Below are 14,244 nucleotides of genomic sequence, written 5' to 3' on the forward strand. Positions count from 1 at the left end.
ATATATCATATTTAAGCGTATATTATAGCCGGGCAATACCGTGCGGCCTGCTAGCATTACGCCTGAAAGTATCCTCTACCTCTATAAGGCCACGTATAGCGTGCTATTGTCTTATTTCGGTTGGTGCATCTGCTACGAGTCTAGCCCGTGAACCTGGTTCAAAAGAGAGTCGCTACCCTGATGGATCCTGAACTGTCAAATAATCTTCAACCTATGTCCTCTCGAAAAAGTGTTGCATCCCTTCGTCTGTTCTATAAGTATTTTAATGTTGAATACTCCGACTAATTACAAGCTCTTTTACCTCCTCGATGTAAATACCCCTAACAAATCCGACAAGCAGCAAGATCCCCCACACACACTAGAGATCCCTAGATGTAAGAAAGCCTTCTACTCCAATAGCTTCTTCGCCAGAAAATTAATTTAATTGATTTTGTTATCTGACATCTTAAGTTGGTAGAATCTATGCTGGTTTACTTATTCACTTTACTCCTTGTTCTAAATGTCTTTACCCATAAAGACAGGAGTAGACATCCTCTCACTGGAGTGAAGCACATTTGTAGCTATTGGTTGGTTTTGCTGTCAGAATAATAATGAGAGGATATATACTATTTTATTTAGATACCCAAGAATACAACACACGAATAATATGACATGAGCAGCATAAGTGATTAATAACAGATGTGGGTTAAACCCATGGGTAAAAAACAATTATTTTAAGATTAAAAACATAATTTATATCCTTAATTTGTTAAATAAGCCATCGTAACGCGTTCTGGATCTGTCTGACTAAATTAATTATGAAATCATAGACGTCGTCTAGTAATCAATAGACCGAAAACATCAAATGCCCTGAATCTCCTTTTAGCTGTTATAAGAAATAAAATCAACCAAGTTTACAACAGAATTAACAAGTAGCAATTAACAATATGATTTGATTATCTCCCTTTATAATTGTCTTTAGTAACGATATGAAAACATATTCAAGTAAAATGACAATGAATTTTAAAACATTAAATAATAATAAATAGATTAGAGTACCTTACTTGAAATGTTGTACACGGATTTATATATATAATACGACCTTTTTATTATTCTCATATTCAGTTAAACTTTAAACCTAAAATGGTCTTAATCTAAGTACTAAAATAACGATAATCTGTAAACATTACTTACCACTAATACAAAATTAAAATTAACCGTAACGTTATTGCAAGGTTGTTATATATTATAAATATAGAAATAAACATTAAAAAGTTATTTTTATAAAAAAGTAATTATTGGGAAATAAAGAAACAGCGAGATCTAATTTAGGAAGTCAACGAATGGGATGTATAAAAAAATTTAAATGGCTTAGAGTTTTCTGTGGAAACTTCGCATGACTCTGTTCTTAAATATGGATACGAAAATTAGGCGATATATTGATATTTAAATAGGTTTTTCCGTAGTTACCGCAAAGGTAAATGTTTCTAACATGCTTTTCCCGTTAAGGGAATTTTTCCTTTTTTTTTCTTTTTTCTTTCTCTTCAAAAATGCTCTATTTCCAAAAGTGTTTTTATTCATAAAGTCTGAAGAAATGCTGGGTTTTGAAATGTTTCAAACGATATAATGTTTAAAATTGTCGACTGGACATGGAAAAAAATGTAACGTAAAATGAAATACACTTTTTGTTGCCATCAACAGCTTTTTGGAAGTCTTTCACAATATATATATATATATATATATATATATATATATATATATAAGGTCGTCAAAGAATGAATGATGGCCAACAGATCTCCCACGATCTTATATGAATTATCATCATTTAAATCGGTAAAATTGCGTACTTTTTATTGCCTGCAGTTGATTTTAACTTGCAGTGACACCATTTATTATTTTCGTTTAGCAATAATTTTATTGATATGTCTGTTATTTCTAATACATATACATAGATAGATATGTATGTATATATATATATATATATATATATATATGTATATATATATATATATATATATATATATATATATATAATTATATACAAGCAAGCCAATCTTTAAAAAACGCTTGAATATTAGTCTAATTCATACAAAGTTTTAATTTATTAATATAAAGTTAATCCCATATCGATTACTTTATTGTATATAATATATCCAGATATTTTTCTTATTCATATATATATATATATATATATATATATATATATATATATATATATATATATATATATACTGTAATTTTATTTTCAATGCAGTATATTTAACTTACTCTTATCGTTATGGGTCTTCAGATACATATGTAATGATGACAACTCTACTGCAATTTCATCAAGAACAATTTTTCACAAATGCGTTCATATATTAAAGATGTTTATAATTGTTTAAATAAGGATTTATTTATTTTACTAATTTGAAATTTCGGACTACTTTTCTCATCTCGCGTGTGATTGTCACTACTTTCTCATCGATGATACTTCGACAGGTTTCCATTACTGAACTCGCGAAACGTTCTGTCAAATTCGGGATTGTATTTTTTTTTGCCTTACCCCGACGAAACTTGCACTAAATTTCGAACCAACCCAATACTTAATCGACTTGAATAGCATGTTCTTCTTCCGTCAGCCATGACAGCCTAAGAAGTCATAATTAAGCGAAATTGTCGACCGCACTGATGATTAAATATTTATACGCAGATCAATGTAGCTTTTGCAGCTAACTTCTACCAAGTACTTACTACTACGGGGAGAATAATGTGTTTTATATTCGATGCTTATATATTTTTCTAGAAAAATTTTACTAATATAAAACATTATTTCTTCAAAAGCTAATCACATTTTACTGAATAAATATACTGATACAACGTCATTAGTTTTTGTTCTTTCTCTTAAGTAAAACGGCTCGAATCCTTGTCTATTCTCAATAACAATATATAAAATTGAACTATTTTAAACGTATTTGAAACTCTTTTTGTATTCTATAATTTCTCATCTTTCACGCTGTTTTTATATGCCATCAATTTCGCCATGCGGAATCCGGAAACATCCCGTTCAATTTTTGACGCCGAATTATTTATGAACATCACTGTCAATGATCTCGCCACTGCGAGCGAACAATTGTTAAATGTGTTGAATTTTTGAATAGAATAATTCTGGAAAGATATTAAGTAGAGGATGAAAGAAAAAGTAGCAAATAACCATCTCGTGGCAAGTTAATGAATAACACATCCACTTCATTTATCTTTCGTACAATTTTTGGAATTAAATCGACTGTTCGACATGTCATTTTAACAGCTAGCGCCATTTTATTATGAACATTATTTGCCACACAAATTATGAATGTGATGTAATGGCCAACTGTGATTTATAAAGCCATCCTAATTGGGATGAGTGCAACAAGATGTTTGTTTCCATTGCATTCATTGCATGTTGGTACAATAAAAAAAAAGCATACAATTAATTCAAAAGGCAAACTGTTCGAACACAATGTGTTGTCCGACATAATCGTGTATTTTCGAACAAATCTATTTCAGGAGAAAAATTTTATTACGTACTTACATGGCATGTGGAAATTTGTATGAATTCCAAAATTCATAAAATATCGTCCAGTTGAAGACTTGTTAGAATAAATTTTCTGAAATATAAACGTCTAGAGAATAAGCAAGATGGGCGACTTGAAAGTGATTATCTCCCCTTGATTTCGATTTTCTGAAGGGTTAATTTACAGTGAAATTGCAACTTTGAGAAATGTTTGTTTTCACTTTTAATTATTTTTATGGAGACATTTTTTGCAATTTGGGAATTTATCCTAATGTTGGTCTGACACGAAATATGTAATAATGTTTTTCTCTGAAATGTTTTCAAAAGCCACACTATAGTATAGTTAACCCCCTTCAAGTATTAGATTAGATTCGGGGGGGGATCTACATACCTCTGCATAAGCGCATATAATCTTGTTGCTACTAAGATTAGTTGAGATTGTTTATGAAGCAGTAAGTCTGTGGGAAGCAAGTTGAGTAAAAGTTCTATCATTATTGTCCTGCCAACTTTAGATCTTATGCCTGAATTATTTGTGAAGCAAACAAGAACTTCTCACAAAAGCAAACTGTTTTGGTCATGCATTTATTTCTAAACTTTACACCACATTAAACTAGCTCTATAATTTTCCATACACACACACAAGATTAAGACAAATACAAACATTCCCTCCAGCTCACAAGTGTTTACTTGCCCTTACGAAAGAACAACAAGATGACGTGCTTTATACGTAAAAAGATAAAATACTTTCATCCTGTTCACACTATTAAAAACATTTTTTTTATTTCTCATGTTCAAGTGTGAAGGTCATTTAAATTGTGGGTACGAAGGGTTTTCAATAAGTTTCCAGACTTTTCATATAGGTACATTTACTGATAGTACACACACAGAAATCTAGATCACTTCGAAGTAATCTCCTCCGGCCGCAATGCACTTGTACCTTTGCAAGAACTTCTGAAAAGCTCCATGGAAGTCCTCTTGTGTGAACGTGTAGACCGCACCTCATAGTAGACCTTTTCATCTCCTCAATTGTCTTAACGAAAGCCCCTCATGTTTTCCTTGAGCTTAGAGAATAAGCAAACGTAAGAGGGAGCACGGTCTGGACTATACGGAGGGTGACAATGATGGAGTTGTGGACGAATTCATTCGTGCAAATAGTCAGCATCTTCAGTTCCTCGCGTATAATGTTGTGTACAGTTCCTACACTAGATTAAACTGTACACTTATTGTCTCCATAGACATACGACTGTCTTTATCCATGAAATTCTTTATTTGGCCAATCAACTCTGCTATTCTGCCTCCATTACAAATTACACTGCTCTCATCATCCTTCACAGATTCCCTGTCTTCCTTTAATATCTACTCAAAACTGATGCTCGATGCATGGAATATAGTGAAAAATGCAGTCTGAAGCATACGATAAGTTTCTGTGGCATTTTATAAAAAGATAACAACATAATTTTATTGCACATCGATTTTCTAAAGTGTCTTCACGTCTATTTTTGAAATTAAATAGCTGTGATAATCAGGCTTTAGTAGGGTGTATTCCGATTCCTACTGTAGCGATTCATTTGAACGTGCAATCACAAAAATGGGCCAGCCATGTCACAAGATGTATAGCAATGACATACTGAATTTTCAAAAAATCTATAATAACTTTAAATGCCTGTACAAAAAAGTCTGGAAAATTATTGACAGCACCTCGTATTTTAGGAGGACAGATATCGTTTAAACGAAGGCACAACTCATAACCATAGTGTTCTATTATTGCCATCGTAGCTTTTGTGTTTTTCTAAGTAATGTCATATTTCTTTTCCCTTAAAGGAATTCAGATATTTTATTGTTGTGTTCTTTTCTTTGCAGGTGAACTCATGAGAACTTTATTTACACACATATCTGAAAGTGATAATTCTAGAGGTGTGACGTCATAGCTGTCGCCAGTAGAAAGGTAAAAGAAATACGTGATTTAATTCTATTTTTTATATTCCATTTCCGATTATTTATATTCAAACGCATATTTTTCAAGCCTGCCATGTTCGACGCTACCAGCGATTCCTTAGCACTTTTATTTATGTTTCTTTTTTTGTGCTGTCTAATTTACATAAATTCTGTCACGTTTCAATTTAGAAATAATAATAAGAGCAAGAGATGTTAAATCATTCACTTCCCCGATGTAATTTATAACGTGATATGTGCCGGAGTGGAGGACATTGTGTGTGTAGTATTATTTTAACATAATGCATATGAGTGCGTGGGAGAGTATCTGCAGCAGCAAAGGATGACTGGCTTGCGAAGAGATTAACAGCAGCAGCAGTAACCGAAAAAAGTGAATATACAAATTAGGAAATGTGCGTGAAAAGAACGGAGAAAGGAGAAAATGTACACCAAAATCTCGGGGCAAGGGCAAAGTAGACGTCGAAGAGTATGGACGTGTGAAGTCGAAGACGCGAATGTGCCGGCTGGGCCTAGCTTACGGTCGGAGGAGAGAGAATCGCGTGCTAGGCTAAAGTACGCAGGTAGCAGCCAGAAATATTTTTAAGGTGTGCCGAAATTACCGGTAATAAATGTTTGTGCTAAAAAAATAAAAACGCTGACTCGGATATTTTTGTTTACTTTTATAATTTTTCGTAAACCATAAACATAAAACTAGAATAAAAGTATAACAGCTACGTTACATTATGCGGGTGTGCCAAAAAAAGAAGAGAAAATATATTTATGAAGCTTAGAAGAATATTCTAACTTATTCAGGTTATTAACATTTTTTGCATTGAAATAAACATTACATTAACATGGCACGCTTTATACCTTAACGTAACCAACAAGCAAATGTTAACTCTTAAAACTGTATTAACAGACACGAGATTTCAACTGTGTGTCTCCATCGCATTAGGTGTCATTGCCGTGCTGGTTTATCAACATAAAACAGGGATGTTTTCTTTTGTACTCTGCATGTAATAACGACTGCATTATATATTTCTGTTACTGTAGCTATGGTAATGGCGAAAATTTTAAACACAGACAACAATATTTTGATCAATAGCTGCCTAGTCTTTAGAGTTTAATTTTGCTATCACTTTCTACAATTATATATTCACATTATCTGGTCCACATAGGCTAGAGTAAATAATGGAGTCTGAAAATGTATCAGTATGAATTCAGTTTAAAGGTAAAAAAAAAAAAATAATTTTCTATTCTTCGCGATTTCTTATTTCAGACTTCATGTATATGACGCTATAATATATCTTTGTACTTAGTAGAACTTCCTAAGGTTTTTAATGTAAAATTCCTTTTTCCTGGGATAAGACAACTTTGTGATTTTATATTGACCTTTTTTTCACACCATTGAATAATATCACTACGATTTTAGAACCTCTGAGATTGTTTTCCTATATATTAAAATGCGAGTGTGTTACTGGCTGCCTCGTTAAGAATTATCCCTAAATGGTTTCTGGTCTTGTTATGTGGTAATTAATTATTAAATGAATACGTTTTCACATTGTATTACAAATTTTTAGCGGCATTCAGTTTGAGCTATTTTTGTCTTGACATCGTGACATTTGTGTATTAAAAATGGGCGCGTGGAAATAAGATGTAAAATGGCTGAAATCTTAGAGAAAGACCTTTCATCTGTAGTGGATCGGTTACAGAAATAGCTGGTCACATTCAATGCTGCTAAGATTAAACTTATTTCCTATCATAAGTGCAACTAGTGATAGCCATGGCAAATGATACTTTACCTGAACATTCGTCATTACACACTGATCAGCTTTATGTTTACAGAGACGATGAATTAAAATAAATGAACCGAGCACATTGCCAAGGTTGTTGCAAAAAAAGAGGGGTCTCTTTACTGTGCTAGGAATGTTTATACAAATGAAGAATCCTGTACAATCCACCCTTTGCTCATGCATAAAATATTTTTATAATATTTGGACTGTTGCATCTGTTAATAGCATCTCCCTTTTAGACATAGTTAAAAAAAAGTCGCAAACGGAATAGTGCTTGCACTGTAAACTAAACTCCAACATTTGTTCTATTGAGGAATTGTTGCACGCCTGTGCCAATTTCACAAATATTTTATTAGAAAGTGCTACGATGAAATTCAAAGGATGGAATACTGTTGCCATATCTGGGCAGGAGCTGCTAAAAACAGCCTATCCTGCCTTGACAGAGTACAAAATAGACTTCGTGGCTTAGTGGGGGAAGCCCTTTTCTCTACCCTGAAACCTCTCTCCCACAGAAGAGACGTTGCGAGCCTACCCTTGTTTTATCGTTATTTTCATGACAGGTGCTCGTCTGAACTCCAATCTCTGGTCCCCCCTCGCCAATCTTTCACGAAAAACACCCGTCTAGCTGAATCCACTGTGAAAAATTTCCCCCACTCTATATCTGTGGCTAAATCAAAACGCGGATTCCATGAACAAAGCTTCTTTCTTAGAAATGCACGTCTGTGAAACTCTGCTCCGTCTGTCTGCTTCCCACCGGACTACAACTTGGATGTCTTCAAGTACAATGTTAACAAATTCCTAATGAACCGCCCCCTTAAGTAACCACTTCATCAAATCTCCACACTAACGTAATGTACTTGCAATAACCCTTATCCCTTAGTGGCTTCCCGGCCTTGAGAAGTGGTTATCACTGTGTAAAAAAAAAACCCTTCTACCATCACAAAGTAAATACCCCCTAGTTACTCGTCAAGTAGCAAAGTCTCACTGTAGAGATCCCTAGATTCCAGACGAGCTTCTAGTGAAATAGTTCCTTCGCTTGATCCGCTAGATTTTGGTTTCTTGCTTCTCTAACGTGACTGACATGTAAGAGTTCAAGTGCAATGCGAACATATATATTGCTGCTCAACTATTTCACAGTACATAGTATCCTAGTAAATATTCTCTCAACAGCACCGTGTATTGTTTGAGGTATAAAAAACAACAAAACTGTTTTCTTGAAATTATTTCATTATTAAACTACTATTATATATTATTTCTCCAGCTATTGTTTTAATTGAGACAAACGACGCATGTAAAAATTCCACAGTAGACTAATTCATATGTAATATATTGATGTTGGCATCCTGTAGATGTTCAGTTTAAATGGAGACGCTGGTATATTATTGTACCTATTTACTATGCCTCCCCACGGGACAGAATTAGACACCAGGGTCGTTTTTTAACGTGGAGAAAAGGTACAAAAATAAAAATTGTCTCAGTCGTGAAGGATTTCTCCTCCACTGAAAGTGAACAAGAAATAGAAGTGCAGCATCTGAAGAACAGATACTACACTTTGATCTTGACCATTATTGTAGCTTTTTGTTAAAACTGCAAAAGTGTTTACCTAAGCTATCACAAACGCCTGGCGTATCTCTTTCGTAAAGTACGCTTACATGTGTAATTTAATTATTGCATGTTGTGTATATATTATTATAGAGTTAATGTTCTATCGTATTTTTAAAATATATGTTAAAGCTAAGATTTCAAAAATAAAAATAATATATCTACATGACTTGGGTGCATCAGCTTGACTCGAAACGGAAATACGAACTTATGAATATATATATATATATATATATATATATATATATATATATATATAACTTGAGTATCTTTAGCCATAACAGAAACCGAAACGAAAACTTCTGAAGAATTCTTAGTAAAATCATTTATAAAAATAAATGACTTGAATTCCATCAGCTATAATTGTAACCGAAACCAAAACTTATTAAGAATTCTTGGTAAAATTATTTGTCACATGAAATGGAAGTCGTTAACAATTAAACACCTCGGATATAAGTATAACACAGAAAAAATTAAAACAATAACACACAGGCTATTGTAATCATATATAAATAAATGCGATATAAACGCTCACATGTTAGTTTAATCAGTTAAATATGATATTATAATTAATGTGCAAAAATGAATGAATTCTGAATTACATTATAGACATTTTATATCAACATCTGATTGCATTTGCTTTTAGTGTATACGACAAGTATTTAGAGTAATGAAACACTTTAACTGATTTAACACAGGAAAACTGAAAAGATAGAGAGAGACATACGACAAAATACTTTTAGTATTATTATTTTTTAAATGAATCGCAATTTATAAAATCGCGTCAAAAATAAGAATGACGTTTGGCCCGATAAAAAGTCTCAGGGAAAGATTTTAAAAAAGATATAACGTTCCTGGCAAAATTAAATAAAAGTAGATTTGCTAATGCTTATTGCGTTCTTAAGAAAATAAATCTGTAAGTCATATCTTGTTCTCTTTGTGTAACTGACGGATTTTTCTAAAAATATTGACACCAAAAGCAAGGAAAAAAACGAATGTAATTTCGAAGAGAAACAAAGAAGACTACTTTCAATCATGTAGCAAATGTCTCTTCATTATTATTTCTAAACACAAAGCATTTTGTATTGCGAAACGAGGTCACTCTTTTCTGGGTAATGTCGGGAAACTGTCAGTATATGATTAAAAATGGCGGATCGAACACTACTTTGTCAACAAATGATAAGGTTCATCTTCAAAACCGATACTTTCGAACGTGTAAAATCTTAGAGAATATTATGTGTCATTACGTGTGTGCGATCTAAAATCGTCACACACATATAATCTCACTTCCTTTCTGGAACACGCACTCATGTATCAAACCTTTAAATTTGCTCGAATCAAGAGATCTTATATTCCAAATTCTTTTTTTTTAATTTGATAATCTACGTTAACGATACCCAGAACCTCAGAACAAACATTCATGTGGAATTACTATATATATATATATATATATATATATATATATATATATATATATATATATATATTTAAATATACAAGGTATTGAGACGTATACTGATTTTGTATTACTCAGTAGAACAGCTGAATTTACCAGGGATCGAAACTAACACTAAAGAATCCCGATTCTAAAGACTTAATATTTAGAAAAACTTTATATATATATATATATATATATATATATATATATATATATATATATATAAACATTATATAAATTCCAAGATCGAAAATTTGGGTACATGTTTTACGAATTTGTTTCGTTACGCACAAACAAACGGTTATATAAATAGTGTCTCTTTTCGTGCATTTAATCTTAAGAAAAATAAATAAATTCTTTGTTTAAGTAAAAAGATATAATCCAGGAAAAAGAGAAAAGGTTCACCGACGAGTCTACATCGCCTTTGTCTCGGCAGCCATCTTTGTTCATAGTGTAAAATTTGACAGATGTTATTAAATGTATGAGTTAAAGTGTTCGAGTTTTATTAATTCTACAAAGAGAATAATTGTATAAGAAATAAATTAATATACTTTAATCAGGTTTATACATACTAAGGTAGAGTCTATTAAGTATTTTAGGAGACATAACTCTACGTACCTAATTATTTACTCGACTCAGTGAAAAGGGAAATAATTCAATAAGAATTTTAATAGTTAGTTCCCTTGTATTTTAGCTGTATTTTTATTTTTAATTTTTAAATATTCATACATAACCATCATCTCATATACACATAATATATAGCTTTACAAACATACACAGATATATATACACATACACACATACATACATACATACACATACATATATATTACACACACACGCATATATATGTATATATATATATATATATATATATATATATATATATATATATATGATTGTTGAGCTGGATTAAATCCGACGATATGAAATAAAATGGAGGTGGAAGGACCTGGATACTCAACGTTTCGCCCGATTTATGCGGGCTTCTTCAAGAGGGATTGGTCATTGCCGAATTAAATACTGTAATATATGTAATTTATTTATGTACGCTATTGTCTTGACTTCACTTACGTTGATACTGCTAATATTATTCCTTTTCTTCTGTCATATCTTCCTTAAATTTCGTAATCTGCTTTCCCAGCAAATTCTCGTCTCCCATGCCTTTTCTTCTATCATCCGAAACATTCAACATGTCAACAAGCAAGCAGGTGTTGATTAAGTATTTTGCTATAAAATTAATATATATGTGTGTGCGTGTGCTTTGGGGTAAAATATTCTTTTAAATGATATGTAACTTTCCATGCATACCAATCATTTTGTTTAGAAGCTCAATCAATGACCATCCCTCTTGAAGAAGCCCGCATAAATCGGACGAAACGTTGAGTATCCAGGTCCTTCCACCTCCATTTTATTTCATATATATATATATATATATATATATATATATATATATATATATATATATATATTTCGTTGCCAAACTATCGAAACCTATGATTTATTACTCGAGTCTCTAATTTATACTATTCGTTATTTCAATAAGATTATGATTAAATTTAATATTTATAATTGCTTACTATGTGGTAGGCCACACAAGTATTTTAAAATATTTTTGATATAATAGCTCATAAATGTCTAACAGCTGCTTGAAGATTGGACATTCATATCTTTTCTATTATTTTTTTTTAAATATAACCGCACTGCTCTTCCTGTTAACAGAGATTGAGCTTCTAAACAAAATGATGGGTATGCATGGAAAGTTACATATCATTTAAAAGAATATTTTACCCCAAAGCACACGCACACACATATATATTAATTTTATAGCAAAATACTTAATCAACACCTGCTTGCTTGTTGACATGTTGAATGTTTCGGATGATAGAAGAAAAGGCATGGGAGACGAGAATTTGCTGGGAAAGCAGATTACGAAATTTAAGGAAGATATGACAGAAGAAAAGGAGTAATATTAGCAGTATCAACGTAAGTGAAGTCAAGACAATAGCGTACATAAATAAATTACATATATTACAGTATTTAATTCAGCAATGATCAATTTAGTAAAATATTGAAATATGCCGTTTATATTTTTATAAATTATATATAATTATCTGGCGCAGAATGTTATTCATTGCGACATATTTCAGTTTTCTAAGAATCTGCTGAAGTATTTCTGGTTTAAAAGACAGGGATTACATTGAAAGAACAATTGTTTAAACCACAATGTACAAAACATCGAGTTTTTATATTCGGAATAAGGATAAAAGCAGGACAATGTGTAGGATTAAAGCGAAGGAAGAGATGAAAGGAATTAACTGACGAATTAACAACATCAACGTAATTTGACGTCAAGACAATGACGTATATACATTAATTATATATATAATCGGAACATACGCAATTGTTATTTTATCTGCTTAGTCACCGGAGCAACACATTTTGAATTACATAAAGAGTTATATATTTTTCATCACCAACTGTATTTTCCACAGTTGGGAAGAGAATTTTTCTGGAAGTTGATTCCCTGAGGCAAATTGGTAAGATATCTCTAATCCCTGCTCTATTTAAGAATAAGGTAACTTTCTTATTTAACGTTTTGTGTTCATTTATGATATTTTTCGATTTCGTCTGAACTCCAATCTCTGGTTCCCCCTCGCCAATCTTTCACGAAAAACACCCCTCTAGCTGAATCCACTGTGAAAAATTTCCCCCACTCTTTATCTGTGCCTAAATCAAAACATGAACAAAGCTTCTTTCTTAGAACTGCACGCCTGTGGAACTCTGTTCTGTCTGCCTGCTTCCTACCGGACTACAACTTGGATGTCTTCAAGTCCAACGTTAACAAATTCCTAATGAACCACCCCCTTAAGTAAACACTTCATCAAATCTCCACACTAATTTAATGTACTTGCAATAGCCCTCATCCCTGAGTGGCTTCCGGGCCTTGATAAGTGGTGATCACTGTGTAAAAAAAATTACCTGAATGCAGAATGAGACAAAACCTATGAATTAATGTCCAATATTTCAACGTTGACTCACTTTTTTACGTATCGAGTTGTTATTTTTATTTTCATAAATGCTGCCAATCATGATCTCGCGTAACTAGTGTCAATCGTTGGACAAATGCATAGAATAGATCTATATTTTGCGATGCATGATGGCCAATAGTGGTCACGCTTGTAACTTGAGTTACACATATATGTTAATCGACCGTCATTATGGACGCAGGTAAGCACATATACACATGGTCGTGTGCACATCCAATTTTGCACGTCTGTCGAGTCTGGTGACCGATAAAATGAATAATCGAATTCTAACCCAGTTTTGGCGCCATCTATTCTAATTAGTGTTTATGTCGTCGCCATTTTGTGTGCGTCGTATTCAATTAAAATCCGACGCTATTACCTAGACAATTATCGCTTCAAAGAGACTTTTCTGTCCTGCTGCTCGTCAATATATATATATATATATATATATATATATATATATATAGGTTGGCATCAGTTAGTCTAGATGACCATGGGTTTCAGCCTGTAAAAGTGGTTGAACACCTTCTTCTGTGGCTGAATAAGCCTATCTTCGATATATATTTTCGTTTGCGGACATCACAGGTAAAGTTAAGTGGGTCGTGTTAGTTGTCTGTTGAATTCTGGCTTCTCTCCGTCCGTTCTGAGATGGACCTTTCGCTAGCGGTTAGGCCTTTGGTTACTGTTTTGTTCCAGATGTTGCGGACTTTTGTTTTGCCCTCTGAATTGGTCAATATCAAACGCTTTCATGCCGCGTTTGCACACGTCGACAGCAGAGGAAATGACGACCAATTTTCATTTTGCCTGTAGTTACTTCACCGTAAAAAATGTCTTTTGCGATTCTCCCATTGTCCATGCGTGGGCGTTTTAGCGAACAGGGTGAATACACACACACATACACACACACACACACACACACACACACACACACATATA

General features: G+C 32.7%; 1 protein-coding gene across 1 annotated transcript in view; it reads left to right on the forward strand.

The window, feature by feature from the left end:
* Window positions 1-14,244, forward strand: part of LOC145248803 (uncharacterized) — a 2,668,808-nt gene that overhangs the window by 219,700 nt on the left and 2,434,864 nt on the right. The window contains exon 2 of the mRNA XM_080110455.1: window positions 5,375-5,459. The gene's annotated coding sequence lies outside the window, so the exon portion shown is untranslated. The remainder of the gene's footprint in view (window positions 1-5,374; window positions 5,460-14,244) is intronic.

This window comes from Euprymna scolopes, chromosome 27 (assembly GCF_053919585.1).
Source record: "Euprymna scolopes isolate OS-2025 chromosome 27, ASM5391958v1, whole genome shotgun sequence".
Classification (NCBI taxonomy): domain Eukaryota; kingdom Metazoa; phylum Mollusca; class Cephalopoda; order Sepiida; family Sepiolidae; genus Euprymna; species Euprymna scolopes.